Source organism: Cavia porcellus, unplaced genomic scaffold (assembly GCF_034190915.1).
Source record: "Cavia porcellus strain 051 isolate PalLab524CR breed Dunkin Hartley unplaced genomic scaffold, mCavPor4.1 scaffold_8, whole genome shotgun sequence".
NCBI classification, from domain to species: Eukaryota; Metazoa; Chordata; class Mammalia; order Rodentia; family Caviidae; genus Cavia; species Cavia porcellus.
In genome coordinates this window covers 53,456,609-53,473,127 of record NW_026947491.1, presented here as the reverse complement: position 1 = coordinate 53,473,127, position 16,519 = coordinate 53,456,609, and the positions used below count along the sequence as shown (strand labels likewise).

Here is a 16,519-nt window from a genome sequence, read left to right as displayed (position 1 = left end):
GAAACTGGACTATTCACATTAGCAACCAAAAAAATGAAATATTTAGGAATTACTCTTATGAAAGAAGTGAAAGACTTATACAGTGAAAATTATACTACACTGAAAAAGGAAATTGAAGATGATCTCAGAAAATGGAAAGACATCCCTTGCTCATGGATAGGAAGAACAAACATTGTGAAAATGGCCATTCTCCCAAAACTGTTATACAGATTCAATGCAATCCCAATAGAAATACCATCAACATACCTTATAGATCCAGAGAAATCACTCCTAAATTTCATCTGGAACCAGAAGAGACCTAGAATCGCAAAGGCAATTCTAAGCAGCAAAGACAAAGCAGGAGGCATCACAATCCCTGACTTGAAGTTATACTACAAAGCAACAGTAGTAAAATCCACATGGTATTGGAATCAAAACAGAACCGAAGATCAATGGAATAGATTAGAAGATACAACCACAACTACAAACACACTCAACCACCTTATCTTTGATAAAGGAGCCAAGCAGGTTCACTGGAAGTACGACAGTCTCTTTAATAAATGGTGCTGGAAAAACTGGCTCTCCATTTGCCGAAAACTAAAGCTAGACCCATGTCTATCACCATGTACTAAATTAAAATCTAAATGGGTCAAAGATCTGAATATTAAAACAGAAACACTAAATCTATTGGAAGACAAATTAGGTAGAAACCTTGGAGACATAGGAGTAGGTAAAGAATTCATGAACAGGACTCAAACTGCACAGGAAATACTTCCAAGAATCAATAACTGGGACCATTTCTTATTAAAAAGTTTCTGCATGTCAAAAGAAATCTCCAGCATAGTGAAAAGAAAACCCACAAACTGGGAAAAGATTTTAGTGAACTCTCTCTCAGACAAGGGCCTCTTGTCTAAAACATATAAAGAATTTAAAAAAACTCAGACCTCCAAAATTCAAAGATCCAATCCAAAAATGGGCATCTGAGTTGAATACACAATTCTCAGATGAAGAAATGCAAATGGCAAATAAGTACATGAAAAAATGCTCATCATCATTGGTCATTAGAGAAATGCAAATCAAAACCACACTGAGATACCATCTCACTCCTGAAAGAATGGCCAGGATCAAGAAAACCAACAACAACAAATGCTGGAGAGGCTGTGGGGAAAAAGGAACTCTCCTGCACTGCTGGTGGGAGTGTAGACTGGTACAGCCTTTGTGGAGATCTGTCTGGAGATTTCTCAAAAAGTTGGGATTGGAAATCCCATTTATTTCAGTATTCCACTTCTAAGCATATTCCCAGAAGAACTGAAAGCATCATACCACAATGATCTATGTGCACCTATGTTTTATAGCAGCACAATTTGTAATCGCCAGATCTTGGAAACAACCCAAGTGTCCATCAACTGAGGAATGGATAAAAAAGTTGTGGTATTTCTATACAATGGAGTATTATTCAGCTATAAAGAAGGATCACATTGAGATACTTATCAATAAATGGGCGCAGCTTGAGACCATACTCATAAGTGAAATAAATCAATCTCGCATGTGTGAATACCGAAGTGTCCCTAATGTAAGTAATGATTCAAATATATAAAAATATGTGGTAATCATGATTCCCCATTAGGTGGCCTTGAAGCCTTATAAAGTTTTCACTCATTAATTAGAAAGGCTTTATTCTGAGCTTCTTGATACGGAAATATTTGAAGCTAGAGTATATGAAGTTTTATCCAAATATTTCAAGGAAAATGACATACACTATGGTAACTACTATTAAGTTGGGTTATATGGTGGTGAAGTACTAGGTTGCTGAAACAGTCATGCTTTGACCTCTATTGTTATATTGTTATGTCCTGTTTTATCTCAATCTCCCCCTTATTCTTTTAAAAAAATTATTTAATCATTTCGTATGTTTGTCTTACTTTTAGGGAAAAAATTTTAAAAATTAGGAGATATATATATACATATAGTAACTCTTTTTGACTTCCTATTAACTTGTTTTGAAGTCCTGTAATACTCCCACGATCTTGTTTTGACTGATTAGACTCTGTTCCATTCTGTATGATAGTATCAAGTTTGAGGATATAGGCAACTACTTTGAAGGCAATAAGATTCATTAAGATGCCCATTCTGGTTTGACTATTGTCTTCTATGGAAGTCCTGTAATGTTTACAATGCCTAAGTTTTATTGGTCTTGTTCTCTACTGTTTTGTCCAACTTTATAATATCTAATGAGATAGACAATTCTTTTTAAGGAAACAAGAGACATTGTTGATAACCATCGTTGATAACCTTGTACTCTGTTTTACATCATGTGCTATGTCTATCCTTAGTTTTGACTGACAGCTTCGTTTTGCCATATTTGACTGTATTCTTCCACCCCCCCAAAAAAAAGTAGTAAGCCCTAAGGAGTAATAAAATCCAAAATGTGTAAATTTTGTTGTAAAAAAGAGAGGGAAAAAAAATAAAAAGAGCTCTAACAGATATAACAGCAAGTGTGCTTAGGGGTGTTAAATAGCTGACTATATCAATGTTTTTGGATCATTGAACACAGCTGTTTGCAGTCTCCCTGTTTGAATGTCCACCTTGTATTCTTTGATACTGTGATTTGAGCAACTATTTTCAAGATGATAATATGTAATCTATTAACAGATGATTTCTTACTGTTATGTTTTTTTTTGTAGTTCTGTATTACGTGTACCCTTACACCGCTTTGTTTTGTTTTGTGTTTTTCTCTTTTTCCTCTTAAATAAAATTTAAAAAAAAACAATATATGAAAGACACTTAAAATGTATAAAACAAAATAACTGGTGAAAATGTAGAACACTCTATACCCTCATACATTTATCACGCACAATGGAACAACCACTTTAGAAATCTATTTGGCAGCAAAATATACTGCTGTAATGCCAGACAATGTAAGAATCCCACTTTAAATAGAAAATCAAGTGGACTGATAACGTCCCTAAAGTTCATTTAGTAAATCTACGTAGTCACATACTTATCAGTAATAAAATGAACACAGAACTCATATAAAAAATACATACAAGCTCATGAGAATCTGTATCTTGTTTAGTCAGAAAAAAACCAGTTGCATAGCTATCAATAATATAGACTTTTTTAAATAAATAAGATAGAGACCCAGAAAAATAAAACCACCTAATCCAGTGGCCACATGTTCAGAAATCTGCCAGGGATGCCAATCTACACGTATGATACAAGTTAGGTAAAATGGTAAATGCTAAACTGATTGCATTATATTCCAAATTTTATAAGTGATGGTTTTCTAAGAGAGAATCTAAACATTAACAACTAAAATTATATTTAATAAAACAGCTCTCTATATTTCTATATTAGATAGTTTCTCTGTTGCTGAGCATACACCCACAATTTAAAGATTGAAATGGTTCATTTGACTCACGGTTTCAGAAGATTCAATCCATCGCTATTTGTCTTCAAGGCAGAGAAATCAGGATGGAAGAGAATGCGAGAAATGGAGCAGCAGAATAGCACTCATGAGTAAGAGACGAGGAACGAGATTCAGTACCCCGGGTCATGCCTCCGTGACCCAGCCAGAAACACAAAGTGTGCTCCATCAAATCCCTAGGAAGTTCACCATGACCATCCAGTAGATAAAATCAAACTTACCCATCACAGTCTTCATTTACCTATAATTTTCCTCTCATCTATCCTAAAGAGAAAGAGATTTACAATTACTAATCTAATGGAACAGATACTGATTCCAGGACATAGTTATTAATTTCCACTGAGGTTCACATAAAAATAAAATCATGGGGCAGTTTGGGGGAAGGCATTTCTGTAAAACATTACCACCAAGATGAATTATCAGAGCATGTTTACAGAGCATTTCCCCTGAACTTTTCCACCTTACTACATTATTCCTAAGCAGAATGCAGAGAAGTTTCTATATGCTCATTTTAGCCTTCAAGTCCATGAATGTGACAATTGATTATGATAGACTACTATGCATACTCAGTTGTTTAACCTAAATCAATTATGATATTGAATTTCTTTAAATATGCAACTTGCAAGTCAGCATCCAAATCAATAGCACTGGCTCCTCGCTGTCATTTACTGAAATAAAAAACATCTATGAAATACTGTGCAACTCTCTTTCTCTCCTTCATTCACAGCCACTAACAATCTGCAAGTAATATCCACCCTAATACTGGATAAATATGGGATATTCAATCATAATTTTTCAACTGCAAGATCAGTTTGGATTTGACAATCAAAAGAAAAATGCAGTCTTTCAGAAAATAAGCCAGTGAGATCAAACTTTCCAGTTTTCTATTTATTAATAAAATGATCATATATTAAGGTATTTCAGATAAAAGAAAATCATTCATAAAAAGCAAGATTTCATCCAAAGCATAAAACATTTTAATGCATTGCCTCAAAATATCAAGTAGGCCTGTTTTCTGAAAATAACCTGGTTTTCAAGGAGAAAGTCAGGATACCTAGCGTAATTGTATGAACACTGTGACAATACATTATTAATTCTACATTTGTTTTCTTTGCTTTGTGGTTGGTAAAGCAAATGGTTGATGTGTTTACCATTCAGTAATCAGATTCTTTCCACAGCAGTGAAATAACTAAATCTCTGGTACATAGTTACTTCAGTTAAATATTACAACTGTTGATCCTTTAATAACTACTGAGATAAGAAATAGATGTCTTTTTTAAACATATACATAAAACAGCATTTTTCCTAAATAACATTTTTGTTTTTCGTTTAAAACTTCTATTGTGTTTGTTTTTACCCTTGACACTCAAAGTGAACAATAAACCTGAAATTTGACAATAATTCTACTTGGTGACATTGGAGTGTATTCATATTATTCAAAAATAAGTTCTTTCACAGAGAAAATTCAATGACATTCAATAAAATAGAGCGAAATTCCTATATTAACTTTAATGAAGGTGTCCCAGAGCTCAGATGCGTAGAGAATTTTTAAAGCTAGTAGCTTGGATGCCAGCTGGGGTTTTCTCATCTCAGTCAGATTAAGCAAAGAAAACTTGTAACATACACAACTTTGCAGAGTAATAAGAAGGCTTCTATATTTCATAGGTTGGGCGTTTACTGGTAATACCATTCCTAGGAGATTTCAGGACTTTTAATTATGCTCTGAATAGTTTACAGTATTGAACTGCAGAATGAAAATTAAACAGAACATTTTATTTGTGCACTGTTTAATTAAATACTAGACAACACCAAGCCAGATTTATAGAAAACCTCAGCAGATTTGCTTTGCTAATCGTGTGCAATTTTTTTTCTTTATTTCAATTAGTAACCTACTGCAGTGAAATGAAACTGAATTAAAAGAGTTTTGAAGTCTTATCTGAGAATATTACATGAACCAAGGTCTTTTAAACATTTAATAGGTATTCACAGCCCCCACTATACTACTCTTATTTAAATTTATATTAAATAGATAAATCATGACTCCTGAAAAGTACATCTCACTGAAAACTTATATCTAAAATACCGTAAAAACAATATTTCCTTGTAGTATGGTTTTATTTTATTGATGAAAATGCTGTGTTTCCATGTTAAAAATAGTAATATTCTAAAACAAGTAGATTATTAACAGCCAATGTAGTTCCAAAAAACCTCCACATAGCTAACTGGAATTGCTGAAGCAATACAATACACCTTCTGTGACGTTTAATGCTGTAGATGGGTCAGAGTTATTTTACTTGCTGAAGAGTATTTTCCAAATAAAAATTCAGCCATCGAGTGGCCTCGCTTAATGTCTTCTACAGACCTCTCATCATAACAGTGATAAAGATCAAACTTTTTAAAAGGGTTCCAGAGGATCCTCCCTCTGCTCAACCACAGGAACACAACTTGTAGCCTGGGTATTCTCAGGTATGATCACAGGGGTGAATTTTTTGTTCTCAAGTGTCCTAGACTTCTTTCTGTCTCAAAGCTACCAGCCTTAGGTCAATTTTTCAACTGTCTTCATTCTTTATAGGTCATAGAAAGTTTCACTTGCCATCCTAAGATTAAAATTCATGACCTCTTTCTTATTAGAATAATCATATAATACAGTATTTTGTTTGTGAGCAGGGGATTCTATAGATAAATCTAAGAGTTTGGAGGAAGCTCTAGGTTGGAATGACAAATCTCGACTTTATCATTATTTAACTAGTATTATAAGTCATGTAGCCAAATGACATTACAGTGCAAGAGTACAGACAGAAAAAAAGATCTCTGGAATACAAAAAATGATTATAACTCAGTTTGTCAATTCTTGTCTTTTAACTGTAGCCTACTTTTATTCATTGTTTAGATGTGCTTCAGGAGCATAATTATTATATGGATTTTCACAGCTTTTGTGCTCCTTTTAATCTTGCTTTAAATTATAGAACTGGGTATCTTTACTTTTAGCTTAAGAATTACATGAATGTCTATTTTCAGCCTAAAATAAAGAAAAATTAAACACATCTTAAAAACTCTGATAAATTTCATCATATTATATTGTAGTTTTCTGAGACTGGGTTACAACAAATGAAAGGTGATGAGCAGCTTAGGTGAATGGGATGCTAGATAAATATACACAGACACATGGATTTAAATCAAAAGGTTCATCTATGTAAATTTTAAAAGAGCAATAAAAATGTAGATAATTTTTGTTCATCTTTTCTTCATGTATCTACTTAATATCTACCATTACCTATATATGCACTTGCATAACTGTGTTCAAAGTAGTTTTCTGAGCAAAAGTACTGAAGATTTACATACCAAAAATATTTTGTTCCCTCCATTCAATGAAAATTTAATTTAGTTTCCAAAGTAGTATATATTAACTATCTATGTATTTTCTATGTTAGTATTTGAAATCCATATTTCTGTTTTTGACTGTCATAGTTAACATGCAAAGTAATTTGAAAGCAACTTGAAAAGTGGGTAGGGCTTATTTAATTGCCATTCACGTATAATACATATATTGATAGATGCCTGTTTTGACTGTATTTTAGCATGCCACTAAGGAATAATATGCTTTTGCATATTCATTGCTATTTTTGTCCTGTTACTACAATTGGCTAGGAGTAAAACCAAAATAAAAACTCATTGCAATGATTAATGTATTTTAGAAAGAATCTCACTGTGAACTCACAATCATTCAATTTGAAAAAGTTGCTAGAAATATCAAATAATTTGTTTCTATAGTACTTATTTGTTTATAAATAGTGACTAAGAGCAATCTTTATCTCTGCTCTCATGCCATAATTTATTTTTTATATTCTAAATCCTTGAGTTGGTAGACACAGCCCCTAAGAGGTTGGTTTGCATGTCATCAGAATGGCTCTAACTGCATATACTAAAAGAAGTAATAATTATTGAAGCATACCTGAAGATAAATAATTTTGTGAAGAAACCTTCAGCAGTAACCTTGTTCATGAAACTAAAAGCATAAATGTTGATATGGTTACATCAGGCATTGCTATTGTCTTCTAAAAATCACAAAGGCAATTTTGAACTGAAGTGTGTTGCATATTTTACTTTAAAATAAGAAAACTCTACTGAGTCTGTTTCAGACTATGAAGAGAAAACAATCGCAAATTACACAACCCAGCAAAGTTAAACTGAAAAGTACAAAAAATGTATCTCTCCTCCCCCATCTTCCTCTCCTACAGAGACCAGTAAAGATTTTATTTCTCTAAAAAAAAAAAAAAAAAAAAAAAAAAAATTATTTTCTAGCCATTCATGGACTGCAGGGGAAGAGAACAATAAGTCAAAAGGAAGCAAGCCCTCTTTGTGAAACAACACCATGCACAGGCCCCTGAGGAGACAGCCTTTTCCCAGGAGCCATCACCATTCTTGAACTGCTGGGGAACAGAAGAAGTCAACAAGAAGCAAGCCCTTCTTCTGAATCGGCGCCATCTGTAGGCCACTGAGAGGACAGTCAGTTCCCAGCCCTTTTCACTGGCTGGGAAACAAGAGGAGCCAAACCTCTACCCCAGCTATGAGCAACCAGCTGATTCCTGGAGTAATGCAGGCTGTGATGACAGCTATTGAAGTAAAATATAATTTAATGCTTGTAGTATTTAGTGTTTCATTGACTTTGCAGATCTAAAACTGGTAGTCTGATCATCTAGTCAAAGGATAACAATATGCAATGTAGTATCTATGGGGTATTTCTTTCTGAAAGTAGCAGCCATTGTTAACTCCCTATTATATTGTTTTGTATCATTTTCACTGTTTTTTTCAGTTGGTTTTACTCTGGGGTTTTTTTTGTTGTTTTTGTTTGTCTGTTTGTTTTGTACTGGGCATCGAACTCATGATTCACACTTACCAGGCACCACTGAGCTAAATCCCCACTATTCTGCCTTCTTTTGTTTGATTTTTATTATATCCAATGGAGTGGGCAGCTATTTCAAAGACAACTATATATTATGGTAATGTTTTAGATTTATTATTTTCAAGTCATTTGTTGTATTCATTGTTTTGTTTTTATTGGTTCTTAATTTTGTTCTGTGTTGTTTGATTTTTACTATGTCTGAGGGTATCTGCAACTATTTTGAAGACAACAAGTAGCATTATGGTAACCATTGTTGATTTCCTGTTGTTTTGAATTCTTGTGTCACTTACATTGGTTTGTTTTGATTGGCTTTATTCTATTTTATTTTGCTTGGTTTTATTCTCTTTAAACTAAAATTTTAAAAAAAATTATTTTCTATTTCTTTAGTGTTACAAACAGTATCAAAGTATAGTGACTTTAAATTTAAAAATAAATTGCTTAACCATGTTTTTATTCTTCTGTGATATTCTGGCCTTGACAAGCTCAGTAGAACCTCCGTTGTTGTGACCTGGTAGTAGTTCTCAGTCAAAACATCAACTCAAGAGATTTAAAGGCAGTCTGGACTGTGTATGTAAACTGGTTCACTCGCAGGGCTGTCAGCTGGTATTGATTCAGAACTAGACATTGAACTGATGCTGTTAATCAGAGGGTCTACCTATGACTGCTTGTGCTTAATACTGTATGGTGCCTAGGTTTTTAAAGTGAACATATCATGAATGGGCTCTCAAAGACTCAAGTGCAAGCTGTAAGAAAATTTTCACTTCATTTTCACCACCTCTTATTGAATTTTAGGCCAATTCAGTTTAGTATGAAGTTCTCATAAAATGATAGATAATTACACATATGTGTAGCATATTTTAGATTGGTTGTCACATCCCTTTTACCTATCTTGGGAAAAGCAGTATAAAGAAGAAGCATAAGATGACAAATCCTTATTTTTCAGGTGCAGCTTACAGATGAGCATAGACATAAACTCTTGATACATTTAATTACTCACAGGTGTCCTGGTCAAAGAAGAAGTTGATAAGCAAGTCATTGCTGGCGACCCTTAGTTTTCACAAGGAGCAGTTTCCTGCATCATTGCAGTAGCAACCCTCATGAGTGGCAGGCTCCATGAACAATCAAAAAGTCAGAGACAGAGCGCAACGTGTATCATGGAGCCCTCCACCCTCGGGAGTAAGCGCTACCTGTTTGCTTCTTGGTACTGAATGTGACTCCGTCCTTAAGTTTTCTGAGTCACTAGACTTTCAGGGACTATTTTTGCTACCAGTAATCTTTTTTCTTTATTTGTAAAATTTTATTACCACATGTTTGCAGTATATAATAATTGCACTCATGTTATGTACATGCACATAACACGTATTAATACTTTTTACATCCTCTTCTCCCTTTCGCTCCAATAAAGATAATAAAAAGTGGAGATAGACCTTTGCAAATAGGAAAGCTACCAGTTATCTTTTAAAAATATTATTTTTCTTCATATCAGACAGGTTTAATTTTATTGCTTTTATCTAAGAATTCTGATAGGTACTAAAATAAATATTTTGATGAGTTATTTTATATACATCTATTTCTCTAGGTCTAAAGCTAAGCTATTTGATCATATTGAATAACCCCTGAAGTGTAAGTTAGACATAAATGCTTTCATTGATATAATATTTATGTTCTTAAAAATATTATTTATACTAGTTTTATATTTTATCTTAATATTTTCTTTTATATGTGTATTGGTATTCAGGATTTTTAAAGCTGAATACCAAACAGTAAGCTCCTTAAATATAGTATCATAGTAAGTCCACATTTTTACCTTGCATGTGCATACAATTTAATATAGAAGCTTAAAAATAAAATGTGGTATAACATAAATATTACTTGTATAATGATTAGCTTTACTCTTTCTTCAATATGTTGCTATTTATTATTACAAGATACTTTGAAAGGGTCCTGAGAGGAAATAAAATTGAGGCAGTGTAACTGTGAAATAATGCTATGATATACAGTTGAGTCATTTAATCTATCGGTTAAAAGTCCGAATACTGAATATTCACAAGACTTGTTACCAGGAGTAAGACATGAGGGCATATCCTAATCCATGGGATTATTACAAATCAAGTAAGTGGAAATGTTCTAGGAAAGAATCTTTTAAAATTTTTATGGCAGATTGCTTATTGGTTATGAGTCAGATTTTCTTATAGTACCAATAGTATTAAAATAAGCAACATATAGCAGAGTATTAAAATCTAAAGCATATTACAATGTTAATTTACGCTTGTTCTGATATTCATAGAAAACTTGCCAATAATGTGAAACCAATTTGGGAAGCACAATTGAAAGCAAATTGCAAGGGCTGAAAGTCATTAAGAAATGTTACCTAGGGTTCCTAGTCCACTGTGGCTCATTTAAAACCAAACAAGCCCAGAAAATGCCTCATGTTCAAATACAAATTTAGAGCCCTGAATTTTTCTGATCTTATACTGTACTCTTCACCTGGCTCCTCTCTCCATATACAGATTTTCAGTTCAGAACATGTGCTACTAGACGAATTTATACACAAATATATATACAAGTGTCTTTAGAAGAGAGAAAAAGAGAAGTAGAAAAGAGGGTTCTGAGTACAAAACATATAGAAATAAAGCAAACAATGCAAACCTCATCCATATCAATATTTTTCTTGGGGGTTGGGGATTTAGCTCAGTGGCATAAGCGCCTGCCTTGCAAGTGTGTGGTCGTGAGTTCAATCCCCAGTATCAATGAAAAAGAAAAAGACAAAAAAAATTTTTTTCTGTGTTTAGTTTTAGCAATAAAGTCACATACTGAAGTATTAATATCAAAGCACTAATGTGCTAATGAGCACATATTTATCTTAAAGACATTTGTAAACTTTTTCACATAAGTATCTCTAAATTTCATAAAGGAGATTCTTACTGTTGGTATGACATCTGAAAATTCATTGATGAGAATAAATATTATAAAATATAAAATTAATAATATTAATTAAATTAATCTAGCTCAACATCTGAAAAGGAAATTATATTCTGAATATTCTTTCATAGTATTCATGAAAGTATTTTCTAGGAATAATTATTTCATAAGCATGTTTTAATGTTCTCTGTCATTTGTTTCCCAATATTTCTTTCAGTATAAGTACAAAATATATTTAGTAAACATTCACAGTGATCCTGCCAGCATCACTGTATTAACTTTCCGCACTGTAATAAAATACTTGAGAGGTTAATTAACCTGCACAGAAAAAGATTTACTTTGGTTCACAATTTCAGATGTTCCAGCCTAACGTCAGTTGGCCCCATGCTTTGCAGCTGCGGGTGACCGCATCACAGTGCATCATCACAGTGCATGACAAAGGAAAACAAACCACTTCATGTCCAGTGACACAGAAGAGAAAAAGTAAGAGGCTAAGGTGAGGCAACCTTCTGCTGAGCCCACTTCCAGTGACCTTAGGACCTCACAGCAGGCTACGCTTTCAAAGGTCCTACCATCTTACCATAATACAGCCCTGGGGAACTAGCCTTTAACACATGGGACTTTTAGGGACAACCGAACTACAACAGTCACTAAGCAGTTACATTTGAAAATAGATAAAGAAGATCAAGGTATCTTATTAAGTCACCAGCAGAGTATGGAGAATTCAAGATTTCCACATCAGTTATCTTTAAAAATGTAGTGATGTTCATGTAAGATGCCTACTTTAATTAATTTAATTACCATTATATAGAAATATTTTCAGTTAGCTGGCTAACATTAATGATTAAAACAACTTCTCATTAACCTTTTATATGTTTTCCGAAGACTAAAAGAAAGGACCTTTAAGGCATCAAATATTAAAAACAAAATAGATGTTATGGCTGAGAGTGGTAGCACATGCTTATAATCCCAGCATTTGAGAGACTGATACAGGATAGTCTCCAGTTTGAGGTCAACCTAAACTACATAATGAACTCAAAACCAGCCTGAACTATATGATAAGACTCTGTCTTGAAAACAAGCAAATAGCAATATGACATTGTGTTGTGTTGAATGCAAAGAATCACCTATGAAGGCCAAGAATAAGGCAAAGAATCCTAATTAGCCAGCGAATGATAACTGACATGGAACAGGGAGTGCTGATCCCTGGGACCCAATGGTTAAAGGTTATAAAAGGGTTAAGTTCCGGGTTGGAGGAGCAGTTTAAGGTTTCCTTATTTGGCTTGGCTCAGCCACTGTTACATGCCATTCCCTTATTTGGCCTGGATGGGGTAGGGTGGGGGCAGCCAAAAGGCTTTCTCCAGGACATCCAGAGCTACTGATTAAGCATGTGGTTCAAGGTCAAAGGTTTACAGAGTTCAGGATTCTAAAATGGTGTCCAAGAACAAGATAATGTTAGTTCAGTTAACACGTAACATTTCACTTCAACTGTACTCCACAAATATATAATTATTATATGTTAATTAAAACAATTTCTCAAAACCACTCATATTCTAAAAATCATTGGCAAATTAAACAACAAATAATAACTATAAAAAATAACTGAAAACTTTAAAATGCAAATGTAGTTTATGCTTACATTGTCATGTTTGAAACAAATTTAATGTATTGAGTATTGTTAGTAATCTCTATTTCAGTTATACAGAAAGTGAGGTGCAGAAAGCTAAGGACTTTGCCAACGATTACATATTTAGTGAATGGGAAAGCCAAGATTTGAAGAAAGATGTTTATCTCCAAAGTGGATCCCTGTGGCATATGAAACCCATTCTCTGCTAAAATGGATTCCTGTCTTCACAGAGACGACCTCTGATGGTGTCTCTCCCAAAAGAGCCTCAGGATATATTTCTGAAAATTTATTGACTTTAAGATTTGTTTATTGGTATTCATGATTAAAAATTACTCACATATTTAAAATTCTAAGCACTGATGATTGTTCTAGTGATTGAAACAAGAATGGTACATAGAAAATGAGTGAAGAGGGCATATTAACAACCATAAGCCTTATTTTGAGCAGAGGAGGCTGTAAATCAGTGGAATAATGTTTATAATTGCATTTCTATATTTGAGATTCTTTGATGATAATGAAATAACTATCAGCATATAAACTGAGCCTTTTGTTTCCCAAAGTCAAAGAGTGAAACTGAAGAAAGAAAGCAGGATAAAGGGGAAGTGTGGATTGGAAATATAAAAAAGAAAAGCTCCCAGTAGCTAGAAGGGGTCCCAAGAAGTGCCATGTGGGTTCCTGTTTGGAATATTTTATGGATGAGCAGACTACAGGAATCTGTCCAGGGTCCAGGGGTCACCTATCACAGATGGTTCTGTGGGTTTAAAATTATCAACTGGGACTCAGGCTCTGTAAACCAATTACTTAGCATTATAGAATTATAGGACTTACTTTATAACTTATTTTTAAAAACACAATTATTTTACATTTCTAACTTCCCAGAAACTCAGTCCTGGATGTAGAAAGTGTGTGTATCCCATTTCTCCCAGGAACTCCTTCCTGGGCTTAAGTCCAAGCTCCACTGTCTATTTTTATCCAAAATCTTATCAGTGTAGCTGACCACCCAACGCTTCCTTAGGTAGATGCTGACTCTCTCTACTTATTTACAGGTTAAACAACTAAACTGCTCTTATGATGGCATTATTATTTTTTACAGAAGGTTAAAAAGACTCTTTAGCATAAGAAGGAAGTCTCAAAAGCATTGCTCTTTAGGATGTATTTCCACACAGGGAATTATTTGTTCTCATACTCTTAATCAAGAACAATACAATATAAATATTTAGGAGTGGACATTCAGATATTAGAATTTATCAGTTTATTTGCCTAGTGTAGATAATTTAACTGGAAATTAAAATGATAAATCTTAATTTGGCAGCATAAATCAGAATATAATCATCATATCTCTCTATTCAGCAAAAAAAATCTGGTCATAAAAAAAGTACTTAATTTAGGAACTGAATCAGGAAAAATGCCATTTGCTCTGTGTTTTACATTTACCTAGCCTCTTTAAAAATACAACATTATTGTTCAGTTTTCAAAGCTATTTTTAAATTTTTATGTTTACTTTGATATGTTTGTTTTCCCTTCTAAATTCTGCAATTCATGGATTGTACTCTATTCTCTTAGAAATAATCTAAATATGTTAAGTGTGTTTCAAGATCAATTGCATAGAAAGTTCACCTGAATTTTAAATAAAATTCACCGTTCATATTCAGTTAGGCATTTACTGCATACCGATTGACTATATATCAATATAGTCTACGATTGACTTTATATCGTAGAGGCAGGTTACCTAATAAAACAACGAAACCCATTCATACCTCAGGACAGTTGATAAAAGTATGTAACGCAACAGACATAATACTAACTAGATGTAATATGATTACTTACATGCTATGCTGAAAAATTAACAAATCAGGCAAATGAAAGTGATGGATGGTGATGCTCTTTTTATATTTGTGGTCACTGGAGCACTCTAAGGTGGCACCATTAAACAAATCTGAATACGTTGAGCACACTGGCCTCTGGCAAGCCAAGAAATGTGGGTCAGGAAGAAATACTTTTTTATAGCAGAAGAAACTTAGTGTGTCCAAAGTATAGGGTGCCCTAAATTGAGGAGGTAATTGAAAGTGATAGTATCAGTAATTTGAAATATCAGTGAAATTGAGACAGAAGATTAGGGCCCCAGAATCCTAGCTGAGGAAGTAGATATGACCTATTAATCACAAAGTCCCAGGGCACAGTTCTCAAAGTCTTGCACATGGACTTCTTACTAGAGCTCCAGCAGGTTTTCCACAGGCTTACCTAGACCTGATATTAGCTTGAAGAGTAGGTGATGCAAAAAGTTGCCATTAAACACTCACCTATGGTGCCTCTTTAGCATAGCCCATCCTGATGCATAGAGTGTATTCTTTTTTTCCTACTTTTAATTGGTCCTAAGCAAAAATGGGCTCTGCAGTCCTGTTTCTTTTATGCCTCAAATAAAACTTCATGTGACACTTTTGTCCTTGTCTTGATCAATTCTTTGCTCGGGACAGAAAGAACATAGATACTACCTACAGAGGGACACTCCAGCACCCCAAGTCCAGTAACAAAATAACCATAATGAACAGCAACTTTTCCAATAAAGATTATGAGGCTGTAGCAATGGTATTTCTAAATGGTGAAATGGTATGTCTTCACAACAAAGAAAATATGTCATTTTTTAAACAGTTACATGAGACTTGGATATCATATTCAAACTAACAAAATGGCCAGGAGAAAATGGATGTTTCGATGTCTATGTAGTTCTCAGATAGATATATGTTACTGAACACTTCAAACTGATCTCATTCCAGTATGGAAATGTATTTTTCAATTGATAATACACCTCATTTGCCTCCCATTAAAAACCCATTCTGCATATACCAGTTCATACTTTTAACATTTACTATTGTAATGTCTTTCCTCTGCAGAGAAGATGAGTAGAGATTATGTTTCAGCATTGACAAATGCAAATGTTTTATCAATATCACCTCAACATTAGGATCCATGAGAATAGTTATAGCAATCAATAATGTGATCCAACATACTACTAAATATTCTAGTAGGAAGCTCATCATTTAATTTGTACAGTAATTCTATAAGCATAGTGCCTAAATATTTTCATATATATTTTACAGATGGGTAACTGAACCACCATAGATAAGCATTCTCTAAATTTATGTCACTGATAAGCACTTGAGCTGCAATCTGCACCCAAGCAATTAGTCTCAAAACTCTAAGCCTTCTCAACTGTGCATTGTAAAACTTGGTAAAAATAACAAAACAGAAAGCAAAGCACAACATTACCAAATATCAGAATTTATTTTAATATTTATGTGAAATTTTGCCAGCTAACAAATGCAACAATTTCATTATCATGTGCATTTTCTATCTCTGTCCAGAGATAATTCTAACTGGAGTACTTTACAACTTTTTCTACTTCAAAATATTGATGGTGATATCATTTGCAAAACCATTATTTCAATATTTCTAGCATTATATCAAATGTCACTCAATCACTTGACATGATTCACACATTATAAAACTTATTCTTTTCTTGAAAAATATTTTCAGCACATTGCCTTGAAGAGCACTCTAACAAATTAGAATAAAGTGTCTAAAGATAGAAACATATTTAAGGTCCACTGCACGTACAGTATTTACAGAAGATTTTTATTTGCCCAATAGCTATTTTATGAAA

General features: G+C 33.5%; 1 long non-coding RNA gene across 2 annotated transcripts in view; it reads right to left on the bottom strand.

Annotated features, from left to right (window-relative positions):
- LOC134477347 (uncharacterized) overlaps positions 1–16,519 on the bottom strand; it is a 68,033-nt gene that overhangs the window by 45,039 nt on the left and 6,475 nt on the right. For both annotated transcript variants that reach the window (XR_010049338.1, XR_010049339.1), the window contains exon 2: positions 3,628–3,670. This is a non-coding gene — a long non-coding RNA (uncharacterized LOC134477347). The remainder of the gene's footprint in view (positions 1–3,627; positions 3,671–16,519) is intronic.